The sequence below is a fragment of the Catharus ustulatus genome, unplaced genomic scaffold, assembly GCF_009819885.2.
Source record: "Catharus ustulatus isolate bCatUst1 unplaced genomic scaffold, bCatUst1.pri.v2 scaffold_62_arrow_ctg1, whole genome shotgun sequence".
NCBI lineage: Eukaryota > Metazoa > Chordata > Aves > Passeriformes > Turdidae > Catharus > Catharus ustulatus.
In genome coordinates, this window is record NW_024879540.1 from 25915 (window position 1) to 49893 (window position 23979).

Sequence of the window (23979 nt, forward strand, 5' to 3'; positions counted from 1 at the left end):
TTAGAATACAAACTCTTCCCATTTGGCTCTTACCTTACCTAACACCATGTGTTTTTGAAAGACTACTACTTTTAGTGGATTTATTACAGTTTGTAGTCTTCTTCAGGCATCTGCTGTTGAATTAGCCATCGATTCTATTTTGACTGAGATGATTGAAATTGCCTTTTGCAGTGGTGCAATTCCTCAATTTGGGAGCAATGCCCTAACAAATCTGTGAAGCCTGGTGCTGTATCACACTGGTGGGTTATTGGGTGTTGTCTTAGTCAGTCTGTTCTTCCATAGTCCTTGAATACCACCTGTCATTTCATTAGTTTGATTTCTAACCTGTAACTGAGGGACAAGGTATCCCATGGTACATTGGCCAGTCCAGTTACCTGTTAATTGTTTCAATGCTATTCCATTCCCACAAAGGCACCAAGATGCATCTGGAAGGTCGCAGCTGCTGTCAGTTCCCACAGATTTATTTCTGCTATGTCTATCAAGAAGACAGTTTTCCCACATTGTCTGAGTGACATTGACCCACCCAGCTGTGTTACCAGAAAAGTTGCTGAGATTTGCTCCAGAGTTGTTCAGCCCTATGTATGTGAGTGACTCGTTGATCGGTAGTAATTGGAAAAGGGGCTTTCCCAAGGAAGATCCTGCCTGTTGGCATTGAACACAAGGGTTGTGTAAGCTCTAGGGGTTCAAATGTGACCAATTGCTTGGTCTGGTAAGGGAAGGTTCCGTTGTTGCACCTCTCTGCAAAGCCAGCAATCCCTGAGTCCTGTATAATTAGCTGTGGTTCCTATTAGTGTTACATGGGTGATAACATCGAAGGCAGTGACAGTATAATCAGTGAAAAAGACACTGGTTTATGAGTGAATTTCAATTTTAGTCCATGATCCCCAACAGGTTTGGTCATCCAGGGTGTGGTGGTTTTGGTTCGCTAATTTGGAATTTTCTTTTTGTGAGCTAGGATTAGGAGGAAGGCAAACCAGACTGAACTTTGAATGCTACAAAGAGAAACTTTAAAATTGGAAACTATACGAAAAAGAAAAAACCTCAGAATGAAACTAGACTACTCTTTCTCCCCTACATACTTCCTTTATTAGACACTGAAAACGTTTAGAAAAAACTCTGTCAGTTTACCATCTCTAAAATAGTCTTTTACCAATTAATTGGGAGAGGAGACTTCCCTCATTAGTTTATGGAGATTTCTCCAGAAGAAAAAGTTTTCTCCTGGCCTTGATATTACAGTGATTAGGTGTTTAAAAAAATGGAATTTTGATGACTATGTAAAAATCCTTTCTTTAACTTACAGTTTTCCTAGAACTATTATTGAGGACCATATCAACTATGGGGCACACTTTAAGGATTAAAACAGTTTAAACAAAAGCTTTATTTTTGAAAAAACAGAGGTTTTTCTTTTTCCCTGGGGAGCAGCTGGATGTCTTCACCTTCTTACTATTCAAACTTAAGGGATCACAGTTATTTCAACATCTACTTAATCTGACACCATTGCCTTTGTTTATAGTTAGAACAGTTATATTTACACTAAAATATTTTTAAGTGTTATAGAGAAACAAGTGTCTCTTCCTCGTAGCTTAGAAAAGGAGAAATTTCAGTCCATGACTCTCCTTCCTTCATCTGGGACTTGATACTTCCTGCTGTCTGACCTTGGTGTTTTCATGCTGTTTCTGTGTGTATCACCATCTCGGTCCTTTTCTTTCACTCAGGAGAGAGAACAAAGTGTCTGCAAGTCTCATTTTGGGCAGTGAAAGAGTGAATACCCTGCCTGGGCAGAGGATGGTTCTGTGACCTCTTCCAGGCCGAGGCCAGCAGTTGTTTTACCATACAGAGTTTGTTAAGGCCATGCTGGGGCTGGGCACGGATTGTAAGGGCTCAGCCAGAAAGCGGTGATGAGTTTTCTGGCTCTGTGGCTGTTTCCCGGCGTTTGCTGCATTCCATTCCAGCCGGGACTGGGGCTCTTCCCTGCCCTGCCCAGCAGCCCAGGCTGGGGGCCCTGGCCAGAACGGGCCCGGCTGTCTCTGCCCCAGGCCGCGGGGGCGGCGGGGCGGGCCCGGCTGCCCGGAGCCGCTCTGGGCCGGCGGCAGGGCAGGGTTCTGCAGAGCCGCGGGCTCCCTGCCCGTGCCCAGGGGCCGGGATCTGAGCAACAGGCCTCTGCTCCCCCTGGCTATCGGGCCCTGGGTGCAAACGGGGCCCGGCAGCTCCCTGAGCCTGTGTCAGAGCCTGCCCGGCCCTGCCCGGCCTGGGCCACGTGGAGGGGCCGGGCCGGTGTCACCTTCTGAGAGGGAAGGCACAGAGAGCTTTCCCGGCGTGTTTTGTCTTTACACAGGTGTTTCACAAAGACACATCAACTTTCTCATTGGTGTAACAATGAGTCAGTCTTAAAAGTCTGACACTGATTGGTCCTTGTCAGGCGCAAAGGAAACTGCCCAGGTCTTGGCAGGTAAAATTTCAAGAAACCTTTACAAACCGCCACACAGAGTTTAACTGGTGATTTCTTCACTGTGCAGTGAATCCAGGTAGGTCTTTCCTTTACTCAAACGGATGTAAAGGGCGTCAGGAGCACTTGGAGTGGTCCATGCCACTTTTCTTGCAACAGATCGATCACCTGTAAAATTCTTCACATACACCCAGTCACCAAGATCAATTGTATGCAATTTATGATCTGGCTCTTTAGGTTGATTTTTAAACACAGTATTAAACATCTGGTGCAATTGTTTGTTTATAGCCATTAAATATTCGTATTGATTACCAACTTGAGCCAAATTTTTATCCTGAGTAACATTTAATCCCTAAGGTCTGCCACAAAGCATTTCAAATGGGCTAACTTTTTATTTAGCCTAGGTTTTCTTCTGAGTCTGATGAGGGCAATATGTAAAGCTTGATACCAATTTAAATTCCTTTCTTGATAAATTTTAGCTGTCAAAAAGCAGCTTAGCATCTGACTGAAGAATCAGTTTTATTCTTCTTGGCAAAGGGGGAACCTTTTGTTCCCAGCCACACTGTGCAATGCCCAAATCTGGGAGCATCCCCCTGAGTCTGGACTCACCTGCAAATTTGCTGTGGAACCTGGCTTTGAAGAAGGTGCCAGAATGCAAGTCCATCATCTTCAGCTTGCCAGTGGCCAGGTGCAAGAAGAGGTTGTCATCCTTGATGTCATCCTTGCTGTCCCCAACAGCAGCAGCAGTCCGACCTGGTACAGCTTCTCCTTCCCTGGAGGTGAGCCCAGGTTGTCAGTGTTCTGCCCAGGGCCCCAGCTGTCAGTGAACCAGGACAAGCCAAACGAGCTCAGAGCAGAGCAGCTCAGCTCCAGCACAAGGGCTGCGTGCTCCCATCTGATGACCCCTGTGCAGTGACACAGGCAGGACAAAAAAGTCTGGGCTTCTTTGCTTCTCATTGCCAAGCCATGTGTGGAGCTGTAACTTAGCAGGGCCCTGCATCAAAGTGTGCCTAGGGCTCTCTCCCTTCTTCTGTGGCAGATGAGTATCCTGCATCCGAGGATCACAGAACAGGTGTTCCAACGAGGGCCTTTCCAAGGAGTACATGAATAAACACCATCTGATCAGATCTTGGCACTCTGGGAAGGGAAACCAGAAACCACTGGTCAGTTAGAGACGGCTCCAGTCCTCTTTGCCCCACTGTTCCCATGCCCAGGCCATGCTGCATGTGCTCAGAGCTGGGCCTAAACCTTCCCATCAGTTCTTTGTTTTGGAGGAAAGCAGGAGAGCAGGACATGTGCCACCTCCTCAGCAGCTGCCAGAGCGGAATGCTCACGAGCCCGCTGCTGTCTCCCAGCACTGGCATTCCCCCTGTGCCCAGAGATGAGGATCCACCTTGAGAGAGCTGTTGTGGCAGTGAGAGCTGCTGGTCTCAGCTGATGTTCTGGCCCCTCCTGAAAGGGTGCTCCCCACAGACCATCTGGGGCAGCAGGATGCCCAGGGACCAGACGGTAACTGCCTTGCCATAGTACCAGCCCAAGTGGGTCCATTCCAGGGGGCTGTAGGATGGTGTTCCTATGGAATACAGATGGAGTTCATCAGGGGGATGCTGCTGCTCCCAGAGCCTGGCCTCAGCATCTCTGGGCATGTGGAGGCTGCCCCAGTGGCACGTGCTGCGACCTGCTGCCCTCTCACCAGCACCTGGGACTTGTGTACAAACTCGGGCTTGGAAAAGAAGCCACTGGTGTTGGAAGAGGGCAGCGGAAGCCCTTGCAAGGCCCAACCATGGCAAGGAAAATCCCACTCAGTGCTGGGGAAAATCATTCCTTTATCCTGCCTGCCTGCATTGCCCCCAACATTATGAGGCCAAGGTAAACAAGGAGAGCACAGAAGTCCAAGCCCTTTCTCACCTGCACACCCAATCAGATGGTGCACAGGTTCTGGCCCCTCCTCTCTGCTATCCCCACCCACGGGTGTTTCTGTCGGGCAGTCCTGGGCAGAGTGTCTGGCAAAGGCTGCCAACAGGGCTGGAAGCCGGCCCCCACCCACCCCTGCTCAAAAGCAACTCGGCTGAAGGCTCAGTGCCATGACTGGCAGCAAAAGGGAGAATCCCCAATGCCACAACCAGGCTGGGCCTTGAGATGTTCGGCCATGAGATCCCAGGACTGGAGTACACCCCTGCATGGGTTCACGTGCAAAGTGAGTGTAGGCTGTGTCCTGCAGGTAGGTGCCACAACCAAAGTCAAACAATTTTGCCTGCCTGGTGGCCAGGTCAGCCAGGATGTTCTCTGGTTTGAGTCCTTTCCTCTTCTTCTGACTCTTTTCCCCCCATTTTGGGTCCTTTCCCCAATTTTAGGTGCATTGTTCAGATTTTGGTCCTTTCCCTTAATTTTGGGTGCCCTCCCCTGGCTTTGATGCTCTTGTAGGTTTCTGCCCCGCCTCAACCCCCATCCCCACCCTTCCCCCCATATGCCCTCACCCCCTGCCCAACCCTGTCCCCCCAGGTGTCCCCCATGCCACATGGACTCTGTGACTGACACCAGGGACACCCTGGGGTGGCTCCCCTGTCACCACCATGGCACTGGGGCAGGCACTAAGGGTCTGCAGCACCCTGGAGTGCCAGGCACTGCTGGGTGAGCACCACCAGGACCCCCCCTGGGTCTCACTCCAGGCAGGGGCAGCTCCTGACCGAGCTCCTCTGCCATGGGGTGGGTGTCCCAGCAGGGCTGGTGGGAGGGGGTTTGGGGAGATGGTGCTGGGGGTGACTGTGCCCTGTGCTTGCTCCAGGGTCATGTCCTGTGCCATGTCCCATGTCCTGTGCCCTGTGCCCAGCTCCATGGGCATGTCCCACACCTTGTCCCATGTGCCATGTCCCATATCCTGTGTCCTGAGCCATGCTCCGGGGTGATGTTCCAACCCACGGCATGTCCTGTGCCCGGTGCCATGTCCCATGTCCTGTGCCCTATGCCTGTACCATGTCCCATGCCACACTTCACACCATGCCCCATGCCATGCCCCAGGCCCCACACCAAGCTGTGCATGGCTGCCTCCTTCTGTCACTGTCACTGTCCCCGTCACTGTCCCCATCACTGCTTCCTTCTTGCTACTGCTCCTGGGTTAAAACCCTCAGCTTCCTCCAGGACAGGAGTGGCATTGCCCAGCCCTGGGCCATACTGGTGGCTGCCCCTGTCCCCAGGGATGGTGGGTGACACTGGCACACATCTGGCACTCAGCTGGTATTGGGGCTGGCACCCATCTGGGACTGGGGTGGGACTGTCCTGGATAAGTGCTTGGCATCATGGCACCAGGCCTGGGAAATAAGGCTGGGAACTGGGACTGGGGCTGGGGACTGGGACTGGACACCAGTACTGGGCACTGACACTGGGGACTGGACAGTTGGACTGGACAGCTGGGATGGGCACTGAGGTTGGACACAGGGACTGGGCACTGGCACTGGACATCATAACTGGGCTGGACACTGGGAATGGACACCAGAACTGGGCACTAAGGCTGGACACTGAGGCTGGGCATTGGCACTGGGTACTGAACCAGGAGCAGAATAAACCCCTCTGTCTCTTTGTCCTCCTGAGCCCCCCTTTGCCTACCCAAAGCTTGGCTGCACCAGATCCCAGCAGGATTTGGCACCTTTGGGGGATGTTTCCCAGGGAAAGAGGGGTGGTCTGGAGGTACTGGGTGTGCTGGCTCTGTCACACCCAGACCCAGATGGAAGGAACCATGGGGGGCTGCAAGAAGCCCTAAAATGAGAACCACCACCTGTTCCCCCACCTCCCGATTAATCAACCTCAAGTTGAGCATCCCCTACCCCCAGTCTCACCCCCACTCCAAGGGTGCTGGTCCTGGGGGTGAGACAGAGCTGTCCCTGTCCCCTCCTCCGGGGGCTGCTGTGGAAGAGGCTCCTCCAGGAGATGAAAAGTCACAGTGGCACCATAACTCACAGAATTAACTGGGTTGGAAAAGGCCTTTGAGATCATCAAGTCCAACCTATGACCTAACAGCACCTCATCAACTAAACCATGGCACTGAGTGCCACATCCAGTCTGTTTTTATACACCTTCAGGAGTTGTGACTCTACCACCTCCCTGGGTAGCCCCTTCCAATGCCCAATCACCCTTTCAGTAAAGAATTTTTTCCTAGCTCAAGACTGTCCTCTCATTCTGTCAGTGGTTGCCTGGGAGAAGAGAGCAGCCCCCATCTGATTACAGCCTCCTTCCAGGGAGTTGTAGAGAGTGCTGCAGTTGTGACAGAAGTGACAGTACTGGTGGGGAGAGCTGTGGGATAGCAGGAGTCCCAGTGACACTCCTGTCCCTGCACAGTCCCTGGTTGGGGTCTCAGTGACACTGCTGTCCCTGCAGGGTCCCCACCAGAGCCATTTGGGGATGTTTGTAGGTGCTGGTGAGTCCCAGTGACATTCCTGTCCCCACCAGAGCAGTTTTGATGGAGTTCTGGTGACACTGCTGTGTCTGCAGGGTCCCTCTGAGTGCAGCAAACAGGAGAGTTCCCAGCTCACAGAGCCCCACTCACAGGGACTGTGCTGTTCACTCTGCTGCAGCCTGCACAGCTCCAAGGGGCTCCTCTGCACCCCTGTTTAGAGGGCCCCAAGGGATGGCCTTTATCACAACCAGCTTTCATCCTGGCTCCACTTTTGATCAACAGCTTTCTCTGCAAGTGTGATGTTGTAAATACATATTAAATTATTGGCTTTTTGTAAATATTAAAATGAATGCTATATGTACAATGCTGGAAAACTTAGCTGTATGAATATAGTTTCTTTCAGTTCTGTATTAACAAAACTTAGAAATAGTAGTGTGATAAATATATATTTTTCTTGGTCTATAGCATGGTAATGTAAAAAGCTTTTGTTCATGTAACTAACTCAGAGAATGTTAAAAAGATAATCAGGAAATTCTTCACATTCTTGGATTATCCTATCTGGATGAAGACATGGGTGACAACACCAGAACTCCAGGGAAGGAATTTATTGAGCAGGGAATAGACACAGAAGGGCACAACAAAAAAACCCCAAAACATCACCACCAACAACAACAAAACTACAAACAAACAAACAAACAAACAAACAAACAAAAAGTTGCTTTACAGGTTGGGGGGCTGATTTTGAATTCATGAAGGTCTATGAATACGAAACATGTTGATGCATTTAACGAAGAGTTTTCTGAGTTAGTGTGTGCTCTTGGCTGAATGTCAAGCACCTGGCCATTATAACCTTTTGCTTTATTGTTTGTCTCATATTGTCTTTTAATAAACCTTATAAAATTTACTAGGAAAGTGAACCTTGTTTTTCTCACTGTGATAAAGGCCATCCTGTGTCCCCCACGTCCTCATCCATGGGATACACCCCCATGTCACCATCTGTGTCTGTGACCCCCTATGCCTCATATCTCCATCCACGGCCTTGTCCACACCCAGGTCCATATGCATGTCTATGTCCATGTCCATATTCATATCCATATCCATGTCCATGTCCATATCCATATTCATATCCATATCCACACCCATATCCACATCCATGTCTGTATCCACATGCATGTCACCATCCCCATCCCCATAATATCCCCACCCACATCCTACAATGTCCCCATCCATATCTTAGTTCAATGTCTTTATTTTTACCCCAATTTTGGGTGAAGGGATGAAGAAAAATGAAATAAAATCAAGGCCAAAATTAAAGGATTTACCTGTCCATGCTGGCTGAGTATGTATGTGCTTGACTGGTTGAAAAGAACTTTTTTCAGAGGACTTTCCATTCCATTGTCTACAAAATCTTGGTTTTTTTGCCCTAGTCCATCACACATTGGCTGTGGAAGACACCTGTGGCCCAGACAGAATTAGAATCATTGCATGATTTAGGTTGGTAAAGACCTCCAGGACCATCCAGTATTCCTTGATGCTGCCAGATGAAATGATTGGATGCAAAAGGAGAAATTTTTTGGGATCGAAAGCAAAATCCGCTGTCCCAAATGAATTCCTGATGTCAGTCTGCATCCCAATGGATTTTTGGCCTGCTGCATCCAGATGCCCACAAGGGGCCAGGAAAATGTGGAGACCACCAGCCCGGTGTGTTCCCAACATGGAAAACCAGGACCATGGATCACCAAGGCTCTGCCCAACCAGGGTCACTGGGGAGCATCCAACGGGGTCCTCCAGTGGGGATGGAGCTGGAGCAGCACACGAAGCTCTTCCTGCACGCGGGGCACTCACAAGGATTCCCTTTACCGATGCCCCCACTGGTGTTGGGTCACGGGAGAGCTCTGGGAGAAGCTCTTCCCACACTGAGGACACTGTTAGGGCGTCTCCCTGGTGTGGATGCGCTGGTGGGTGACGAGGGTGGAGTTCTTCCTAAAGCCCTTCCCGCAGTCAGGGCAGCGGAAGGGCCTCTCCTCTGTGTGAATGTGCTGATGCTTGAGCAGACTGGATCTGCTCTGAAACCTCTTCCCACACTCAGGACACTCAAAGGGTTTCTCCCTGGTGTGGATCCTCTGGTGACAGATCAAACTGGAGCTCAGGCTGAAGCTCTTCCCACATTCTGAGCACTTGTAGGAGCATTCACCAGTGTGCATTGCCTGGTGCATGATCAGGTCAGTGCTGTCACGGAAGCCCTTCCCACATTCCCCACACACATAGGGTCATACCCCAGTGTGGATCCTCTGGTGGCGGGTGAGGTGAGAGCTGTCTCTGAATCCCTTCCCACATTCCCCACACTTGTAGGGCCGTTCCCCAGTGTGGATCCTCTGGTGGACAGTCAGGTGAGAGCTGACACTGAATCTCTTCCCACATTCCCCACACTCATAGGGCCTTTCCCCAGTGTGGATCCTCTGGTGGACAATCAGGCTGGAGTTGACGCTGAATCCCTTCCCACATTCCCCACACTCGTAGGGCCGTTCCCCGGTGTGCGCTGTCAAGTGTCGGATCAGGGCCGAGGTGTCTTTGCAACCCTTCCCACATTCCCCACACTTGTAAAGCTGTTCCCCAGTGTGGATACTCTGGTGGACGATCAGGTGGGATCTCTTCCTGAAGTTCTTCCCACATTCCCCACACTCATAGGGCCGTTCCCCAGTGTGGATCCTCCGGTGGACTATCAGGCTGGAGCTGACACTGAAACCCTTCCCACATTCCCCACACTCGTAGGGTCGTTCCCCTGTGTGCACTGTCAGGTGTTGGATCAGGTCAGAGGTGTCCCTGCAGCCCTTCCCACATTCCCCACACTTGTAGGGCCGTTCCCCAGTGTGGATCATCTGGTGGCGATTAAAGTGGGAGCTTGTGCGGAAACTCTGCCCACATTCCAAGCACTGAAGGGGCTTCTTGCCATCATGAAGCTGCTCATGGTCCATCAGCTCAGAGCTCTGGCCAGATCTCTGGCTGCCTTTCTGGCCTAGGGTGGGTCTTTCCTCCTCGGATCCCCACGATCTGCGTTTGCAGCCCCTCCTTGTGCGGAATCTCTGGGGTTTTTCCTCTCCGTTGGATTCCTCTGCCATGGAGCCGATAAAAGCGGTCTCTTCCATGAGGTTCTGCTGCAGGGATTTGTCCTCCCTGGTCTCCATCCTCTGCTCCTTATCTGGGGGAGGAAGGACAAGGAGAGGATGGGATTTGCCTCTGTGCCAGAGGGAAGGGGAGGGAGATCCCCCCCAGTCTGTCCCTGGCAGGGCAGCATCAGCAGCAGGGCTGTCCTGCAGTCAGGGCCATGCTGGGCTGGGAGATGGAGCAGGACAGAGGGGAAAAGGGGCAGTGACATCCTCCTCACCTGCCTGGGTGTCCTGGGACATCTTCCTCTTCCTCACAGCCTTTTCCTCCATCCGGATAAGACCTGCAAATGGGAAATCGTGGTTTGGGGGAAAAACAAGACGTGAACTCATTGGCTTTGAAGGTCCCGCTGTCCAAGAGCATCTCTAGAAGTCCCCGGGTGTCTGGTGTCCACAAAAACCTCCAATGATCATGAAGGAGCCCCAAAACACTCTGCCACGAATTCCCTGTTTGCAGTGTCCTTACTTTGAGGTTATGGGGGTCCCTGTTCTCAGAGTTCCTGAGGGGCCCATGGCTCCTGGGGATCCCCCCTCTCCCAGATCCTGCTAAGACATGCTGAGGGCGTTTCGGGGGTCCCAGAGCTCATCCTGCTGTTATAAGTGCATGACATATTGTTGGTTTTTTGCAAATATTGTGATAAATGCTATTGTATAATTTTAAAATAGCTTTTCTGTATGAATATAGGTTTTTCTTTTCTCCCAATAGCAAAAGTTAGAGATAAGTTTTTTAGAGATAGTATGCTTAAACTACCCACCTATTTGAAATAACAACCCATGAAAGTGTGATGAGAGCCCTGCAGCTGACACAAAAATTATCAACACTCACCGGCTGCAAAAGGCCGGGACCACCACCCAAATTAAAAGCTGATAAGAAGAGGATTAAAACGACAAGCCAAGAAACAGCAATGCTCCTAGAAGGTGGACCCAAGGAGTGGCCATGCTAAACAGTTCCCAGAAAAAGGTTTGACTATTCATGAAGGACTATGAATATACAACAGGTTAATGTATTGTGAAAGGGATTTAAAGGGGCGTTCCCGAAGCAATGGTGTGCTCTTGGTCGCTTGCCAAGCACCCGGCCGTTTTAACCCTTTGCTTTATTTGTGTCTATTGTCTTTTTATTAAACCTTTTAAATTTTACCAGGACAGTGAAACACGTTTTTCACACTGCCCTGATTCTGACTTGGCTCCCCCACGAGTTCCCTGTTTGCAGTGTCCTCACTTTGGGGTTATGGGGGTCCCTGTTCTCAGAGTTTCTGGGAGGCTCATGGTTCCTGGGGATTCCCCCTCTCCCGGGTCCTGCTGTGGCACGTTGAGGGTGTTTTGGGGGTCCCAGGGCTCATCCTGCCCTGATTCTGTCCCAGGGTCCCCTTCCCCAGCATCCCCCCACTCCAGGCACTCAGGGCATCCCCCACTCCCCACCAGCGCTTTCAGGCTCGGGGGCCCGCACCCCGCTCATCTCCCGGCTCCACCACCCCTCCAGGCTGCCAGGGGTCCCCCAGCTCTGCTGTCGCCCCTCTCCCCACACCAGGGCTCCCGCCTTTCATCCCCCGCCTCTCCCGGGGATCCCCAAAACCGATGTCCCGCCCTGCCAGGACCGGGCGATCGCCACGTGGGCCCCTCCACATCCCCCCAAGGAGAATTTCCCCCATCTACAACTCAGCTTTGGACTCCTGCAAGAGCCAAAAACATCTCCTCCTCATGTCAATAAAACAATACCTCTCCCAGGGACACCCGAGTATATTTGGGACTCGATTCCGGAATATGCGAGGCACAAACCCCACCACACACCCCCCAAAATAACCAAAACCCAACCAACCGTGCCGGAGGTGCCGCGACAGCCCCGGGGCGAGCTTCCCCTCCCCGCTCACCCGCGGGATGCAGGAATGCGATGCTGCCGGGGCCAGCGGAGCTGCGGGCTCAGCGGGCTCGCCCTGCAACACCGCGATTCTCCGTCTGCTGCTGCTCCTCTTCGTGCTCCCCCTGCTCCTGCTCCTCCCCTTCCTCTGTGCCTCCTCTTCCTCCCGCTGCTCCTCCGATCCCATCCCGGACCCCCCTTTGCCACCCCCTGTGCCCCACGGCCGCCGCAGCAGCGGCTGTTGGGGAGGGGGCAGCGCCCCTGAGCCTGCAGGGGAGACAGAGACGTTGGGAATTGGGAATGGAGCATCGAGAAATGCTTGGACTAAAAGGGCGCTGAGAAAACTGTGTGTTTGCTGTAATTTACGGTGCTTCCAACAACAGGAGGAGGGCAAGGCTCCAGGGTAAGATAAAAAGCTGGAATGTGCAAACAGGATGGAAGGACAAAGGCACCACAGGATAAGGGGGATTCTTCAGATCCCTGAATCCAGGAAAACTGCTATCAAACTGTGGAATGTGATAATTAATAAAAGATTTGTGTTAATCATAAAAGTATTGGGATTTATATAAACCAAAATACAAAGGTCTGAAGTGAAGCATGGACTCTTGATAGAGGAAGAATGGGATTAAATAATTTTGTTTAAAATCCTCCTGTTATGAATATTCTGTTTCTAAATAATTTGTATCTACTACCAGTCAGTAAAATCAGACTTTCCAATAGTCCGATAGATTTTGCAAAATCACACTTCCTACCTTTGTTTTATCAATGACTGTGTATCTAAGATGACCAGAACTTCCCGATTTCTGCCGGTTTTCTCTACTCATATTTATCTATGAGACTGACTCCCAGAGACTTTTACACAGATGTTTATTTCAACCACCACTGCTTGCCTGGCAAAATTATGACAGCAAGAAAGCAAAAATTTTTGATTACCACGAGAGACCACACTAGAAGAAGAAGCTGAAAACCAAGGTTCAATGGAGTGTGGAGTGGGCGGTGACCCCTCAAGCCTCTCCAGTGCTGCTTTGCTCTATCTATATCAAATAAAGCAATCTAAATTTTGCTAAATAGCGAAACTGTATGTTTCTCCTTTATAACACAATATGAACATAGAACAGCTTAGGCTGGTTTTCTGCCTGGTGGGACAGAGATATTTGATAAGTAGTGATGACTGAAACTGAGCTGCATCGTGTGATCTTGGCTTTGCAATGGTTGGGAGGAAAGTGGGGGCAAAAGTGGCCACCCCCAGGCCCTCAGGAAAGTGGCAGCAGGTGGCTCGGGCTGGGTGTTGAGGGGCTCCTCTACCCCAGAGAGCCACCAGCCCCCTAACTAGTATTCCATTCTTTTCACCATCAGGTCCTAGCTGAGTTTTGTTTCTTTTTTTTGAGATTTTTTTTTTTTTCTGTTGCACCCGCAGCAGCCCCACCATGGTCTCTCCTCCCTTCGCTCTGCCTGCACTACCCCAGCCCCGTTGCCCCCAGAGCCCGGCCTGAAGCGACTGGCCTGGCCCAAGCTCCCCCACCCGCTGCGAGAGCGCAGGGCTGGGCACCCTTGGCGGCTTTCGGCTTCGGTTCTACGCTGTGAGAGGAAGGAATTTTGTGTTTATGTTGTGGGGTGTTTTATTTTTCGGTGCGGCAGGCGGAGCTGCAGGAACGGACAGGAGTCTTAGACGGGAGTGTGGTAGTTGTTAGTTTCCATATCCCACCACCCCCACAGCGGTTTTTCTTTTTGATTTCTGTTTTACCTTCTGTTTTCCCCTTGCTCCCTGTGACAACCCTCAGGCTCCCTCAGGCTCGGCAGTGGCGCAGGGCACCACGGGAAAGGCTTTTCCCGCCACCCCAGCTGTGCGTGAGGGCCCCGGACAGCAGTGGGAGAGGAGGAGGCTGCACTGGGCGAGCAGTGGAGCCGGACACGATGAGGCTGGGCACGGGCTGTGGGTGATTGCGGGGCCCTGCGTGGTGTCTCTTTGCCAAGAGGATTTCTGTGCGAGTCCTGGAGTCTTCTTGTTTATGGCGCTTTTCCCACGCCTCCCCCGCTTCTTCTTCAGCCCGGGTGAGCAGAAGCGCAGCGGGGCGAGGGAGCGATGGAGGCGGGGCAGGGGCACTGCGGGTTTAGAGTCCCGCACATCAGGCTTAGAGATCTCACGCTGCTGCCTGTGCAGGGACGGGACAGGGGGCAGGAACTCCGGCGGCTCCTGAAGCCTTCCTCCTTCCCTCCCCGGGAGCAGTGGGGCGTGGTGAGGGTGGCTGAGAGGGGAGGAAAATTAAAGGGCTTTGTGATGTCGCCGTTGTTACATTATTGGTTTTTCGCGAATATTAAAATGAATGCTGTAGGTATAGTGTTGGAAAACTTTGCTGTATGAGTATAGTTTGTTTTAGTTCTGTTATTAACAAAACTTAGAAATAGTAGTTAATAAATATCTATTTTTCTTGGACTATAACTATGATGATATAAAATGCTTTTTGTTCATGTAACTAACTCAGAGAATTGCAAAAAGATAATCAGGAAATTCTTCCCATCCTTGGATTATCCTACCTGGATGTAGATAGGTGGCTTTCCCTTCTCAGCCAGGAGGCTGAGTCTGCTCCCCAAAATGATCAGAGTAGTGGTATGAATGGCCAGAATGCCAGTAGGAGATCACCCCACTGCCAGTGTGCACCAGGCTCAGCAGGGTCTTCTTTCCTCCCCTGATTCTGCCAAGCCTCTTCCTTTGGCTGTGGTTTCACTGGATAGCAGGTAGGAATTGTTCATCCATTCATGCATGTCACTAATTAGATGACAAGGCATTTGGTTATGTATCTGTCCTGGTTTAGGGCAGATTTGGGAGAAAACCTCCTAAGGGTTCACCCCCAAGAAGCAAACCCAACTGGTTCAGGAAGAAATTTCCTCAGAGAGAAGTGGAAAAAACTTGTTTATTCAACAGGCAAAGCCTGCTCAGCACAAAAAATGAACAATACCAAAGAACAAAATCTCTTGCTTCTCTGAAGAGATGATAAATTCAGTAAGTCTCTGTCCTGTGGGTGGTAGCTTGGCTCTGTCTGTTATCAGTCCCTCTAGTGCTGGAAATGCCCAGGCCAGGCCCTGGTGGGCCACAGGTGCATGACACAATGGCCAGAGCTGCACTCACTTTGCCACTGCAGTCCCATGCCTAGAGTGGGTCACACTCTGGGAACAGGAGGCCTTAGATGTGGCTCCATGACCTTTTGGCTATCAGATTGCATTTGAAGGAGGCAAGGAGGAGGGGGAAGTCTTTTGCATAGGATAAAAAGGATTTATTTACTTTGGGGAATCCACAGGGCAAAAGACAAAAATGGCAAAGGTGCAACAACTTAAATATGGAGGAGGTTCAAGGGGAAGGTACAAATTCTTAGCAAATTGGAGAAATTCTGAGGAGGGCTAAAGGGCAGGGTTCACAATGGCATTGTCCAATGAGGGAGGTAGGGGGCAAAACTGGGTCACATGGACTAATGAGACATGGAGCTTTAAGGGATTTCCAAAGGGGAATTCCAGGCGGGGGGCTGGCCCAAAGCAGGATTGACAGGTAATTCAGGACAGATTGACAAGGTGGGTGGGATGGTATAATTTTGAACTAAACCATTAACTTGGGCAATAAGAGAATGTACCATTAACAAGAATCACACTGCAACAGGTGCAAACTCCTGATGCTCCCTGGATCCCCAGTCCAGAGCAGGTTCAAATAATTCCAGGAAAAAAAGAAAAAGCCATCCAAGGAACTCCTCTGCTTCCGTTAGTCAAAAACTAACTAAAAGCAAAGAAGAGCTCTCTCTCTCTCTGTCCATCATGGCAACACAGTCCAGGAGACAAAGCGATGAAACTCTTATCTGTGTCTTTTGAAAACAACTTCCTCAGACATTCCACAACTTCTCCTTCCCCCTCTTCACTCTCAAATCCAGCCTTAAAGGTACAAAACTTATTTCTGGATGTGGGAGAGAGTAATGGACTTCTGAACACCAAATCAATATGATTATGCAGAAGCCAATTTATTGTTTACATTTAGTCCTGATTATGTGCTCTAGAACTACTTCCCACGTGGTCACACATTAGTTGGTTGGAAAATCCCCTTGTCCACGCGTCTTGCTCGAGGCCCCCCAGGTATGCTGATTGGTCACCTGTCCAGGTCTTCACCACCCACCTTTATCTTAGGTCTTCTAATCTCAGCATCCTGTTTTTCACTCCCTTCTTCCTCATTTTAGCACAGTTTATGTTTCAGCAACCTTGAAGGGTCACAAAACAAGTTACAAAATATTCCCCAAAGCTGTCTCCCCTTTGGACCTGTTATAAACATGGTTCTAAACTAAGAAATAAAAGAGCCAAGCATGGGAAAGTACAGCAAAGTACAGAGAAAAGCATCTAAACAGCAAAATATGAACAACAATAACTAAATATAGTTTGGCTGGTGCACACAATCTGAACTGTGTCCTACACTTGTTCAGACATGTCCAAGGCCTGGACTTGTCCAATATTCCTACATCTGGACTACACAGACAAATGGGGATACAATTCAACAAAGTCACCCCAGGACATTCCCCCCCTTATCCCCGTATCCTCAACTCACTACCAAAATTCATATATATTCTAGCTCCTCAAACACATTATGCATACATACATATATGATTGTCCCGGTTTAAAGGGACAGTATTACCAGGAAAAGGGAATTCAGGAACTCGCAGGCACAAAAAAGGTATAGGTTGGGAATAACAGTTCTTTACTGAAACATTTATAAGACAAACAAAAACAGCATCAGCTATACGAAAGAAAAAAAAAAAGTGACAGAACAGAATGGAATTCAGTCCCAGTCCCTTTTTCAGTCACCGATGGCTCTCCGATGGACCAGGGTGGGCGGCTTCTTAGTCGCGGCTGCTGCAGGGGCAGGGGAGGGGGCCAGGTGGCCTCACCACCCCAGGTGGAAGAAAAGGGTGAGGAAGGAGCTCTGCTCACCGTGGGCGTCCCAGTTCCCAGTTGTTCAGAGGAAGCAGGAAGCTTTAGCAGTCCAAATCCAAGAAGCCTGATCCCAACAGGAGAAAAAGAACCTCTCTCCTCGAGTTCGGCCGGCGAGTTGTAGAGTTCTCCTACCCCCAGTGTCCTCTTACTTGCAGAAAACAAAAGCAGGACTCCACCTTTCCCTAATGGGCCATCATTGCTTCAGCTAGTCCTTTGTCTCCAGCTCTTAACGGCTAATAGAAGAGCCATCCCAGCTAGCTTAACATAATAATGGGAAAAAATTTCTAAACCTCACCAACCCACAACAATGATATACAGCTGTGTACAGACAATAGCAGTAGCATTGAACAAACAGCGATATTTGCATATGGCTCTCACCCAACAGTCAGATCTCCCTGAGGTGCACATCGTGGTGTCCCATCTTTCTGCATTATCCACCATGTGCAACCTGGTCCCTGAGCAAAGACAGCCCCCCAAATGGGTTTGTCTGTACTCAAGGCAGAACTGATCCATACTGTCTTCCCTAACAAACCTCTGACATTCACCACTGGGACTTTGTCTCCATCTACTGTATGTAAGGACTCAGATTGGGCAGGGCCTGCTTGGTTGGTGGAGCCTCGGGTGTTAACTAACCAGGTGGCCTTTGCCAGATTTTGCTCCCAATTTTGGAAAGGTCCCCCACCCAATGCTTCCAAGGTGGTTTTTGACAGCCCATTGTACCTCTCCACTTTGCCTGCAGCTGCTGCATGGTAGGGGATATGGTACACCCACTCAATGCCAAGTTGCCTAGCCCAGGTGTTGATAAGGCTGTTCTTGAAATGAATCGTGTTGTCAGACTTAATTCTCTCAGGGTTACCATGCCTGCACAGGACTTGATTTTCCAGTCCCAGGATGGTGTTTCGGGAAGTGGCGTGGGGCACAGGGTAGGTCTCCAACCATCCGGTGGTGGCTTCCACCATGGTCAGCACATAGCGCTTGCCGTGGCGGGTCTGAGGCAGTGTGATGTAGTCAATCTGCCAGGTCTCCCCATATTTATATTCGGACCAACGCCCACCATACCAGAGGGGCTTCACCTGCTTGGCTTGTTTGATGGCAGCACACGTCTCACAGTCACTGATAAGCTAAGAAATACTGTCCATGATTAGATCCACCCTTCAGTCTCGTGCCCACTTATAGGTGGCATCTATGCTGTGATGACCTGCAATTCTCCCTTGTGTTGCCAATCTAAGTCTATCTTTGACATCTCTATCTTTGCAGCCTGGTCTACGTGCTTTGGTGTTCCTCATTAGCCCGACTCTTGGGGACATGGGCATCCACATGACGAACTTTCACAGGTAGCTTCTCTACTCGAATAGCAATGTCTTTCCACTCATCAGCAGCCCAGATTTGTTTTCCCCTATGTTGCCAGTTTGCCTTTTTCCACCTTTCCAGCCAACCCCACAGAACATTAGCTGCCATCCATGAATCAAGTGTAAAGATAGAGCTTTGGCCACTTGATCCACTTTCTCCTTCGGTAGCTTGTGCAGCCTGTCATGTGGGGCTCCATACGACTGCGTTCCATTTCCATTCATTCCATGAAGTGGCAGGAACCATCGGTGAAAAGAGCGTAGCATGTTTCTTCTGCTGGCAATTGGTTGTATGGTGGTGCCTTGGTTTAGTTAGATTTCCTAGCCAATGCATCAGTAAATGTTATAGTTTTGATTTCCTAATTTTAATATACTCATTTTCTGTTGTGAGATAGAATTAGGAGCAAAAGGAAGGCAGGCCTAAAACTTAAAAGGGTGTAAAGAGAAACTATATTAACGACACAAAGAAAATAATAAATTCAGAATAAAACCTTCAGACCACCCCTTCCTTCCCCCTCCCACACTTTCTTAACAACAACATACAGAAACACTTCAGTCAGTTACTGACTTAAATAACTTTTTTCAGTTCACTTTAGAGAGAGAGGTCTCCTCCTTGTTTCGGTATAGGGTTTTTTCCACAAGAAGAAAAAAAAAAATCAGTTCTTTTGTGGTTTCACTTTTCACTAACTCCTCTCATCTTCGCAGCTCTCCTAAACTGTGTTTATGAACAATGTTAAACTCATGGGGTATTTCCTTTTAAGAATTAACTGTTCAAAAGCAAAAATCTTCTTTACCGCTCTTCTTCTCTGTTCCCACTTTATCCCCAGGACAGAGATCTCCTTTTTTCCCTCAGGGCAAAGGATCTTCCGAACACTTCAACTCCCATGTCTTTTTCCACGCTTTATAGGAATTTTTAGTGTAGTAAAGTGCAACGTGAACTGATGCTAGGTCTGAGACAGAGACACAGAACTCTATGATCCATGTGACAAAAAGCACTTTATTGTTCTCAACTTCACCTGAAACATGCTTCTTAATGTTCCTGGGCAAACAGTTGCGATTGGTTGAAAGTTCAGGCTGCTCAGCTCTCTGACCAATAGCTCCTGCAGCCTAGGCTGGAACTCATTGGGTCAAATCCCTGTCTGGTTCCGAATCTGTCCTATCCCTGTTCCCTGGAGGCCTGTCTGCTTCTCCCATGTACGGCCGATTCAATTGCCCAGTGACAAGCCAGCTTGTACTGTGACCATTCCCTGTTTCTTTCTTATTAATTTGAAGAAAAAAATTTCAAAATGCAAATATGCAGCTTGTTATCTGTTATCTTACCTGCAAGCCCCTTTTGCATGCAAGATGACTTTGACAGCATAAATTAAATAAATTTGGCTTTCTTAGAAGGTTATGAGTTCCATGTATCTGAGCCTACAGTGCTTATGTTCAGGAGCAGTTGGGTAAATTTACTACCTTCTGGTTTCACATATTACAATTTAACTGCTTAAAAATAGAATGATAACTTGACTCTATAACCATAACACTTTAAACCTCTTCTTTTAAAAGTATAACTTAGTAAAACATTCAGCTTCAGAGCTGTGCAAAATTCCAACTTAGCAAAACAATTTGTAAACAGGAAAATATTTTGTAAACGAACAACTGTTATTTCAATATCCTACAGCTCTGTGAGGTAGGTGGGTAAATTGTTCCATTTATTGTTCTGCATCTTGCTCCCCCACGTCCCTCGAGGAGCTCTCAGCAGGACACTGTCTGTGGTTTTGTGCAGGATGAACACATCTGGCAGGCACCCAATGCGTACCTGTGTCTGTGGTTACACACGCGTACCCCTGTCCACAGGTTATGAGATTCCATGGACCGCGTCACTTATTGTATCGAGGTCTTGCACCATCACCTTGGGTTTGGGTAACTGTTCCTCACCAGATGACTGTAGAGACAGGAAGTGATTTAAGATTATTGGATTCTGAGAGTTTTCTATTACTCTCAAGTGATTTAATGTATAAGCAGCCTTTGCTATCCTGCTCTGTGGGGTTTCACCACACATCCCTCGCTTTTGTTTTCAAGTGTAATTTTTAAGTGCCGTGTGCTCTCTCCACAATGGCTTGTCCTGTTGCTATTTTTACAGTGCTAGGGCGGTGTGACACTCCCTAGAGTTGTAAGAAACATCTTGTTTTCTGTGAAATGTGTGCAGGACCATTATCAGTTTTGATGACATGGGGAATACCTAAAGCAGCAAAGGCAGATCGCCAATGTGTAGTGACACAGACCCTTTTCTCCTCTGTGAGCTGTAGCCCACGCTGCTGATAAGAATGTGTCAATTGAGACATGTGCATACATTAAACAGCCAAATTCAGGTATGTGTATTACATCAGTTTGCCGGATTTGCAAAGCACACAATCCACGAGGGTTTACCCCATCTGCAACGGTGCAGTGTGGTCCTGGTAGTCAGTGCAGGTGTTAACAATGTTACGAGCTTCTGTGTTTGACAGCTGAAACTGCCACTGCAAGGCTCAAACACCTTGGTGGAAGAGATCATGTCACATTCTTGCTTGTGGTAGCATATCTGGCTGTGGTGCTGTCCAGGCAGGAGCAGCTAGCTTATCTGCTCGAGCATTGCCTTCTGTGATGAAACCTGGTAAATTTCTGTGACTTCTAATGCGTCATACATAGTAAGGACAATTTCTGTCTTGTTAGAAGGCACAGAGTTTTAAGTAGCTTGAGCAGCTGTACATTTTCAACTTCCTTTAACAGTGCTTGGTCTAATCTTTGAGGGATATCGACTGCATATGCAGAATCCATTACCACATTTAGAGGCGTGTGAGGAAAATGTTGAAAAGCCATAGCTACAGCTTGAAGCTCTACTATTTGAGGTGATCCACTCGTATCCTTCTAGGGTTTGCCATTCACTTCCCTTTTCCATGTTACTATGGCTTTTCCTGTTCTCCCAGAGCCATTTGTGAACACTGTTTCACCCTTTAGGGGCGTGCGGGTACTGAGAGGTTTGAGAGAGAGTGCAGCCTCCCCACTTAACTTAAGCAGTCTGTGGCTTGGCAAATGATAAGAAATTGACCTGAGAAACCTTGCAAGGCACTTTGCAAGTCTGTGCTGTTTGCAAAACACCATTCAAATTGTTCTTGCGTCACAGGAATCATGATTTTTGAGGGGTCTCTAGCATTTAACTGTTAACACCTGTGATGACATTTAATAATTAACTGTGCTATTAACGCAAAGTCAATGGGAGCAGTCTTTTTGGGCTGGTGAGGCAAAAACATCCTTTCTAACACATGCAAAGGATCAGACCAGTGTGGATTCCACTGCCTGATAGTTCCAGTTGGATGAAACTCAACAATGATAACAAACACAGTGATACACACCACTGGGCATATCCGGTGGGTTTGTTTGTTATGGCTTGCTCTACTATCTCAAGAGCAACTTTTGCCTCTGGATTCAGTTTTCTAGGTGAAGTTAATTCTGGATAACCTTTTAAAATTTGAATAATGGTGCCAGTTGTGAATCAGTTAATCCTAAATACCGTCTGATCCAGTTGATAGAGCCCAAAAGTTTCTGTGCATCATTTAGGGTTTCAATTATAGTTGAAAATTGAATGGTTTGTGGCTGTATGGTCTGATCTAAAATTTTTAGTCCCAAGTATTTCCATGGTGCTTGCTGCTGCACCTTTTCAGGAGCTACTTGCAGCCCAAATTTTGTCAGTGCTTTTAATAAGCTTGGCTGAATTTCTCTAAGTTCTTTTTTTCGTTTGGGTTACTACTAAAGTCTCATCCATATAATGGTAGCATTATGCCTCTGGAAACTGGTCTCTCACTGATGAGAGTGCTTGAGCCACATACCATTGACAGATCTTTGGACTGTTTCTCATGTCCTGTGGGAGCACATGCCATTGATAACATTGTCCTGGTGCAACGTTATAAATGGAAGGCACTGTAAAAGCAAACTTTGGGGCATCATCTGGATGTAATGGAATGGTAAAAAAAACAGTCTTTCAAGTCCACAATCAGGATATCCCAAGAGGCAGGTATCATTGTGGGGGATGGCATACCTGATTGAAAGCAACCATGTTTTCCATAACAGCATTAATTTTTCTTAGGTCATGGAGTAACCTCCACTTTCCAGATTTCTTTTTTATGACAGTATTCCAAAGACTCATAGATGGTTCTATGTGCCCTTGAACCAGTTGTTCTTGAACCAGGGTTTTCAGGGCTTCTAATTTCTCTTCTGTTAAGGGGCCTCTATGGAACCACACTGAGTAAGTAGTGAGCCATTTCAAAGCAAATGTGAGATGCTGTTCGCCCTCTATTACAAGGGCCCCTGTCAAAAATCCGTCCCACCCGGACTCCCCATGCTGATAACACATCCCTTCCCCATACACTACTATATCCTGCAATCACGTATGGCTGAACTGTGGCTGTTTGTCCTTTATCACTTTGATCAGCACAGGATTATCGCTTAGATAACTTTGTGTGGTCCCTCCAATACCAGCAATAGCACTTTCTGAAAGTGTAGTAGGTCGAGATAAAGGCCATCTGTACGCAGCAGTGATAGTGACATCAGATCCTGTGTCAACTAAACCCTCGATCTCTATCTGTGAAGGCTTGGCATTGTGTAATAGGTCTGTCATTACCTATGATTTGAGTCCAAAATACCTCTGGGTGTCCTGTTGATCTGAAGCCTTGGTCCGCTCACTCCTTTGAATCTGTTTTGGGAACACAAGACTTAAAAAGCCTAAGTTGTGCAATACTAGTTTTTTCAGGGATGGTTACAGGTGGAGAAGGAGTGGATACCATCACATACATTTGTTCTGTAAAGTCGACATCTATTACACCAGGATGTACAAAAATACTTTGTAATGTAGTGCTAGGTCTTCCCAAAAGAAGGGCACTTAGTCTTTTCCCTATGGGCCCTTGGGCCTCGAGGGGGACTCTATGCACTTACAATGAGTTTATGGTTACTGTGGCTGAGGTGTAAACATCCAGGCCAGCTGATCCCCTTGTCCTTGCTGTGAGCTGGTCACAAAGGCTTGCGCCGGGGGTTGAGGAAGCACTTCTGTCTTCACACGTCCCTCCATTGCACTCAGCTTCTGGTTTCCCTGTTCCTTAAGAAGTTGACCATTGATACGATATCTGGATTTGCATACCTTAGTTTCATGTCTGGGTTTTCCATGTCGGTCACAGGGTGAATTAACATTACCCTGTCCTTGAGCCTTCTCTTGTGAGGCAGATTTCTTGGGACAGTTCGCTTTCATGTGGCCTTGCTGGTCACAATTGAAGCAATGCACTCTCAGCCTTACTGCAGCTGCTATAGAACTAGCTAACATATCCATGTCATGTGATGCAGTCCCAACCTTAGCACATGCATTAATCATTTCTTCTAAGGATGGATTTTATTTGGGCAATGCAATCATAATTTTTCTGCAGTTCTCATTTGCATTATCTGGTGCTAGTTTGAGCAATACATGATTCCTTGCATCATCATTAGCTATCTGTTTTTCCTTGGCATCCTGCAATTGCTCTATGAACTGCATGCATAGTTCACTGGGGCTTTATCTTATGTTTGTGTATCTCTGGGTTGGCACAGACGTGTTTGTGACCTTATTTAGGGCTAACATCCCTAATTTTTTTGCTTGGTTTAATATTGCAGAACTTAAACGTGCTTAGGTTTGTGGATCCACCATTGGAAATAATCCCATTAGCTGTGGGGCCCCTGCCCCAAAGCAGGGATCTTGCTGTGAGAGTCTTGAGTTTTTTAACTCTTGTGCTTCTGCATACGTTCTCCAGGCTGATTCAAGCATCATATACTGC

The 23979-nt window shown here is 48.4% G+C and overlaps 1 pseudogene; it reads right to left on the reverse strand.

Moving 5' to 3' along the window:
- Window positions 1–7957: 7957 nt before the first annotated feature.
- Window positions 7958–12362, reverse strand: LOC117011472 (annotated as a pseudogene).
- Window positions 12363–23979: the final 11617 nt, after the last annotated feature.